The sequence below is a fragment of the Anarrhichthys ocellatus genome, unplaced genomic scaffold, assembly GCF_004355925.1.
Source record: "Anarrhichthys ocellatus isolate YVR2014 unplaced genomic scaffold, GSC_Weel_1.0 scaffold3, whole genome shotgun sequence".
In the NCBI taxonomy this organism is placed as follows: domain Eukaryota; kingdom Metazoa; phylum Chordata; class Actinopteri; order Perciformes; family Anarhichadidae; genus Anarrhichthys; species Anarrhichthys ocellatus.
Genome location: NW_022280033.1, coordinates 4,158,543 through 4,166,005, shown reverse-complemented (window position 1 = coordinate 4,166,005; position 7,463 = coordinate 4,158,543). Strand labels below are relative to the sequence as shown.

General features: G+C 40.5%; 1 protein-coding gene across 1 annotated transcript in view; it reads left to right on the top strand.

Moving 5' to 3' along the window:
- Positions 1–7,463, top strand: part of mmrn2a (multimerin 2a) — a 31,179-nt gene that overhangs the window by 2,334 nt on the left and 21,382 nt on the right. The window lies entirely within an intron of this gene.

The following is a 7,463-nucleotide window of genomic DNA, read 5'->3' as shown; positions in this document are numbered from 1 at the left end:
ACACACACACACACACACACACACACACACACACACACACACACACAGAGTCCAGACGCCACACATTCATTTTATGATTTTATGAGTCTTGTGAGACTCAGACAGACTCTATGTGTCCTCTTTGTGTTTCTCCTCCAGGTATTAGACCGAGCCGCTCCTAACAGGTTTCACACTGAGCAGAAAACAATCTGCAGTTTATTATTTAATGTGTGAAGTAAAAATAAATCCTGTAGCTGCAGGGCTGTATGGATGCTAATGTCCGTCTGCCTGCCACTTCGGTCTCGACTGAAATATCTTTTGTCCAATAACTAACAGTTACATTCTTCCACACCGTCAGTAACCCTGTCAGTAATAATCACCTTTTCACTTCTCTTTATGGAGGCGAAAGGGGCTTCTGTTTATAAAATTCGCCAATTTAGCAACACTTACAACTTGTCACAATCTGATCTGTTTAGATATTTTCAAGTCAGGAATTTTTGTTAAAATGTACACCACTAATTTTCCCTCTGATATTGACATTCTCCTCCTTATTTAAGTACACATCTCACATGTACAAGGACTGAAGGGATTTAAGGATCATTCATTGTCATTCTGTCTTCAAGACTTTCTTTTCCATGTGCTGCTCGTTGTTTGCACTCCGATTGGCAACTTGAGATGCAAGACTGGAGTTGAGAAACGACGCGTTCGACCTGTTTGTTTAACAAGTAGCCAGTTTACAAGGTCATTTGAAACCAATAAAATGCTCAATCATCGTCGGACGATATGGATCTGAATGCTTCTACCACTTCTGGAGCTTACACCTATACTTCGGCTTGTTCTCTTGGTGATTCCTTATTCACCACGTAGTCCAAAGACAACATCTACTCAGACCAGCGTCGTTATGTTTGCATCATTAATTGATGGCAGGATAATGTTGCTTCAGAGGAAATCACAGACTCCACCTACATACGCTCCCTGTCTGTGGGATCTCAAGTCATTCCTGAACCTTAAAATAAATAATACTCAGAAAAAGATTAGGACATTTTTTTAGAAATGTGTTTCTGAGACCAAATAAGAGGATTACATGTCTCGAGTGCGCCCATACAGGCCTCCGTCATTGTTTTGACCCACATCCATGCATTAGACTGCAGGACTCGTCCGCAGATTCGATGATAAAATGATCCCTGAGGGCTCTTAACAAAACAACCCTCCATTAGCTCAAAGACCCCCCCACACACACTTTAAACAGCTGCTTTAATGACATCGTTCACAAACGGAGCTCTTTGTGCTGTTTTGCTGTAATGGAGAGCAGCTTTCCACATTTGCAGTGTAGGGGGGATATACATACTTCAGAGGTCAGACGTCAACAGGTAGTTAAGTGCTGATGAAGTGGGGGGGGGGGAATGTTGTTTAGCTGAAAGGAGAGACGATCTGAGGCTTTGGAGGAACTTAGAGAAGTATTGTGGTGTTTTTTTTTTTACATGTATTAGTCGGTTGAAGACTTTGGTAAATTTTTCAATGTCAAATTTTCTTTTGATGTCTAATTTATTTTAGATATTTCATTATTTCCCGTACCAACCCAGTGACTATGGTGGGGAAAAAATGCTACAAGACCCGGTGCATTAAATCTCTCCTTCAGGTTAGTGTTCGTTATGCATTGCCTGTGTTCAAATAAAGAAACATAACATATTTTGATGAGAAATCCCATTGACTTTACATGCTGATCATTTTCCACATCATTAAAGTAGTTTTTAGATTAATTTCCGTCTTTCCTTGTAGCCGTTTGTTTCACTTCATTGCTCTGAAATCTACTTGAAACTTTCTGCAGAGAGAAAGAGAGAGAAATATATGCTTTTATTTTGAAGTAAAGTCTTCCTGTCTCTGCCCTCTTATTTCTTTGGCAGCAGTCTGGCATGGTGGCCTTCAAGGCTAAGAGGAACATTAGTTCTTTAGTCTTGCTGTGACCTTTAACCTTCTCGGCTGCTTGAATTGCTGCTGATCCTATAATCGAAGGCCTCACTGGAATCCTTTCAAAGTAAAGGTTCACCCAACTTGAACTAAAGGAAGAAGAAGATGCTCCGTGAGCAGCCAGATTCAGATCAAAGAGAGCTAATGCTTCAGATAACGTGACCATGAAGGCATCATTTACTGCTCATTCAGCCGTTATCAGGAGACACACAGCTGGCAGGACGACCCTCAGCGTCCAAAGAAAAGTGGATGTAAAAAAAATTCAAAGGTGGTGTTGTTATCAGACTGATGATCATGCAGGTGGATCAATTCTGCTGAGATGGTGAATTTCATCATGACTATCAGTCAGAGGAGGTATTCTTTCTCGAGAATGTGGTGATTCACATGACGAGAGTCTCTGTTCTATGACTGGATGTTTATTAGAATTGTTACAAATGTCAATGGGATTTTGAATGAGATTTTCTTACTTCTCCCACTATCCACAAAGGAGCAGATCAGAGCCCAATCATCCTGACCAACACCAAAATATTCCCTCCAGAACTTCAAATGTTGCACAACATAAACAAAAGTAAACATGGCGACACATGCCGCGTGTTGTTTAATGTTGAGATAATGACGTTCATGTTCCACAAAACTGTCTTCCGTTGTTTTTGTTGTTGTGGTTTGTTCAGAGTCTGCAACATATGGAGCCCAGCCGGTGTCGTGAAGAAAGAAAAACTAATGTGTGCTCTTGCATAAATATGTTGTTATCTTTGTATTATGTGCATATCATTTATACTTTTAAGAGGGTGACTTTTTCTTTGTTTGCGACACCCGGTGAGCAACTAGATAACTGATTTGATCGCAAGAAGTTTGATCCACACGACACATTTATTCATTTGTGAGCAGGATTTATTAATTCTTGCACTTTAATTTATTTTAAATTCCATATGACACATTCTGAACTCTGCAGAAACAGAAGAAACAGAAGGGGGGGGGGGGAGAAGAGTGTATGCATTAAATATAGAAGAAAAAACAAACAAACAGCAGAGTCAAACACTGGTCAAGAGATGAATATCTCAACAACCACAGGACCCATTTCCATTAAACTCGCTGCAGATGTTCCTGCTCTCCAGAGGTTGAACCCTTTACATTTTAATGACCCCATGATCACCCTGAGGACAAACACTACTAAGAATAGATAACATGCTAATATCTGAACGAAACCTGCTGATCACTCGTCATAACAGATCATTCTAGTCTTCTGTTCTGTCTTTGGTCATCAGGGATCCTTTGGTCTCATTATTCAGACTCACAAACATCTGAACCTGAACTCTTGGACCCGCAGCAGAAACCGCACAGCTTGTTTTTCTCCGTCTCTCTCAGGATGAGTGGAGGTCTCACTCTGAAAGAGATCTCTTTATTGAATGCTCACAAAAACACAGCTAAAAAGGGACAGTTTTACACATTACAGCTGTGTGCCTGTGACACTTGGAGGTTCAGCCCCAAATAAAGAAGAGATGTCTTCTGTGCTGTTTCAACGAAGTGACGCCTCCTTTTAGAAATGAGTGGCTGGCTGTTTGTGTTGGAAAGGTTCCATCTCTTCAGTCTGAAACGATCAACACAATCCAGCAGTTATTTTGTGATGTTTTGTAAGTCGGGGCCTTATTTTAAATGCAAAAGCACAACAATAGAGACTTAAAGCGGCTGCAAAGAGACTTAACACAGCAACACATACAACTTTCAGTCTGGAGAGTTTTGCTCTCAAGGTTTAAAATTCCTCATTTGAGAAATTTAGGGGCAGCTCTCAAACATCTACATTTTTGGGGCGACTGTTTTGTTTCTTTATTAAATGTATACATTTTCCTGTATATTCAAGTTCCCTATAAGAATAACAACATAACGGCAAAGCACTTGTCAATGTGCTTGTTTATTTGTGTGTAACAATTTCTAATCATTTGTGTCTAATAAACTATTCCTGCTGCGGCCATCCATGCGTCATGCACCGTACGTAGTGGGTGTGTGTGCATGTGTATAGTACCCTCCCAACCTCCATCCCCCCAAATAAGGGGTCCTCCTAAAACCACGGTGTAATTTGAAGACTGCTTGCTCCTATATACAGAAGGAGAGGTTGGTGGCCTTTTACATGTCTGGCCAGGAGTCTGTTGTCTCATATTCTGTCCATGGCTGCAGGATATTTGGAGTTACAAATGGCATTTATTGATGTGATTTTATATTTCAATATTTAAAGTTGTTACTTTGGCATTCATTTATCAACAGTACTTTAAATGTGAGTCTTAACACATTTTGTATTCATTTTACAAATGTGCCCCGCTCTCTTTTATAGTGTGCAACAGTCTAATTCTGCTTTTACAAAAATGGAGCTGCAGGCTAAACGAGGACAGATATAATAGATAATAATATCTGAGATTTAAGCTGCGTCATGTGAAGAAGAAACAGAAAGAGAAAGGCTTTAGTTGATGTGAGTTCAGTCTGACAGGACAAACTAAACCTGAAGATTAAGATTAAAGATGTATTCTCTGATGTTGTTCCAGCCCCCTCAAATCTCTACATTTCCACTCAGCCTGTCAATGTTCTCAAACTCACCTGTGCATGAAAGTAGTCTGGGCAGCGAACCGTGTTTACAGCCTAATAATTATACCCTGTATAAATATTTATCTACTGCACACTAGTCACAGGTCAAAGGTTAGGGTGAATGGTGGGTGTATAAAGTGCAAATGTGAGGTATTTGTACTTCTATTTACTGTTACTTTATACTCCACTATATCTCTTAAATATTGTACTTTTTTACTGAACTACATGTATGTGACAGCTACTTTTGGCTGATTGACGACACATGCCTTTTGCTTCTGAAGCAGTTGTTGATTCCTTGCGGGCCCTAGCGGATGGTTAAGAGCAGTGAGGAGTCAGCAGTCAGTGATGGTATGAAACAAGAAACAAGTTTTTCAAAAATGGTTTCCCCCGAAACCACGAGAGGTCCTTGAGCATACAGTCCTAAATGAGAACATAAAATATCATGCTGCTCAGTCGAGTAGTATGTGAGATTAACTGCGGACAGACAGACAGACACACATATGCATGAACACACACACACACAACAAAAACACATGTTCCCCCCAGACTTACTACTTGTGGAGATAATGAGCTCCACCTTTACCAGCTGCAACGTTTTGCTCATGCAGGCCCCACTTTCTGCATGAGCAGTGCCTGTGCATCGCAGAACCTCTTGCTTTTTATTTCGGCGGCCATTTTAACAGGTTAGAGCAGCCACACCGCCTGCGTGAGCCAAATCCTTTTCTGTCTATTTTCGCCATGAACAACACCCGTCACGCGGAAAAAAATAGGCGAGACTCAGAATTCCTAGACATGTCGCAGTTGAGCCGAGCCTGCATTCGAGAATGCAGCCAGGGAAAGCATGAGGTTCGGCGAGGCACACGCTCTGCTCAGGTAGGCGGTGTGGCCCGGGCCTAACAGAGTATTTATACACTGTAGTATTACTTCTTTTAATTAAGAGATCTGAATACGTCTTCCACCACTGGTGCAGGAGAAGTTGCCATATATCCGACAGAACTCAGGTCTGGACCCAGGCAACAGCAGAAGAACTATAATAGATGTTTAGTATGAAATGACAATATGAGAAGTGTCTCCGGTAGTTAAAATAAGGTTTTATGTATTTCAAAGTGTGTATTTTTGGTGTGTGTCTGAGTGTGTTATAGCAGCTCAGGATATGGAGGAATTTCCTGGCATGGGGGAGTATGTGTGTTTCTCCGGTGATGTCATAGCTCTCCACAGGAAATTACATGGGGCTTTTCTGAGTCAGAGGATTTTGTTCACATGTAGAAACAATGGATTTACAATTAGATTACTGTGTAATACCTGCAATCTGGTAAACAGGAGTCACACGGGTCGGTGCGAGTTCAGAGCAGCAGATATCATAACTTGGAGTCAAAGACACAATGCTCCTGCTGGGGACTGAGGGGACATTTTGCCAGCTCGCAACTTTGGTAAACAATTTTAATCGCAAAAATAAGGAACTTTTACACTACCCGATTAAATAAAGTTTCTATAAATTTGTCCTCATCACTTTCTGTCACACCCACAAACACAATATAATGATCTATAATTTAAGTAACAGGACATGCGGTATCTAGTCAGTCATCACCTCTCTCATCATTCAGTAGGACATGACATCTTTGCACAGAGACACTGCTGAGAGGTTTTTTGTCATTTATTTATTCAGTAAATAAAGGTATCAATTTTGTCTTGAGTTAGCTTTTTCTCACCATTTTCGAACTCTGTATCGAGACTTAATTATTTGTTGGTAAGAAGCTTGAACCAAAGGTTTTATAAAGAACACGCTAACAGAGACTTTATCCTGCAGTGTACTGATAATATGTGGAGAACAATTCGATTTGGTATTTAGCTCCCCCAGTCCACTACAACATTGTCGATAACAAAAAACGGTTCTTGGTCAACCCACTCAGCTAGATGAGAAGGTCCCGGGAGAAATGTAGAAACTAGAGCATGACTAAGCTCTTTTGGAACATTAATGGTTTCACATGATTATCCAAATCACATGTAATTACACAGATGTGTCCACACACTGGTTCAAGATGAATAGTTAACCGTTATACAGGAACAGAAAAGAGGGATGTTGATCTATAAATGAGATAATGTGAGTTTGTTTACTGGATGAATGTGTTTGTATAAAGAGTCACTTCCAGAAGCAGGAGTGATTGTGAAACATGAAAGTGGAGCTGAACTCCCAGAGCTGGTGGTAACACTCTCAACCAGAGTTAAGCCGACAGGAAGTGATGAGACAAACAGCTCAACATTAACACTACAACATTACAGTAAACACACAACACCATGCACGGTTGCTTCTTGAACAGATTAGACGGAAGGTGTATGAGGTAAAAGACAAGAGCAAACCGGACCACATAAACAGAACCTTATTAAAGCCTTGGTAATAAATGAATGCCAAGTAAAGAACTTTAAACATTCTAACATGAAATAACATCAATAAATAACTGCTATTTGTAACTTTGAATGTTCTACAACTGTGGACAGATTATGAGGCAACAGTCCCCTGGATCAAGACATATAAAAAGCTCTCCATCTGTCCTACATTGGAGTAAAAACCCCAGACCGAAAGAGTGGTGGTCTCGCGCCTCTTTATTGTGGTTTTGAATCTCTTGGGGTAATTTTGCATCTCTTTGTGGAGGTTTTGCATGTCTTTCTGTGTTTCGTTTTGGCATCCTTTTCTAGTCATTTTGAGTCTCTTTGTAGTTGTTTGGCATCTCTTTGTAGTAATTTTGCGTCTCTTTGCAGTTGTTTGACTTTCCAACAGGGGGCCTCAGGACTTGCCACCTCTGACCACCCCTTTTGTTTGGTGACAAAGTTAATCTAATGAGTTTTGAAGTGGTAAATGTATCTTTTGTGATTATGTTGAATGTTCTTAACCCCATAAAGGAAAAAGCCCTCTGGGCTCTTCTCTGTGACTTCATGGTGTGTGT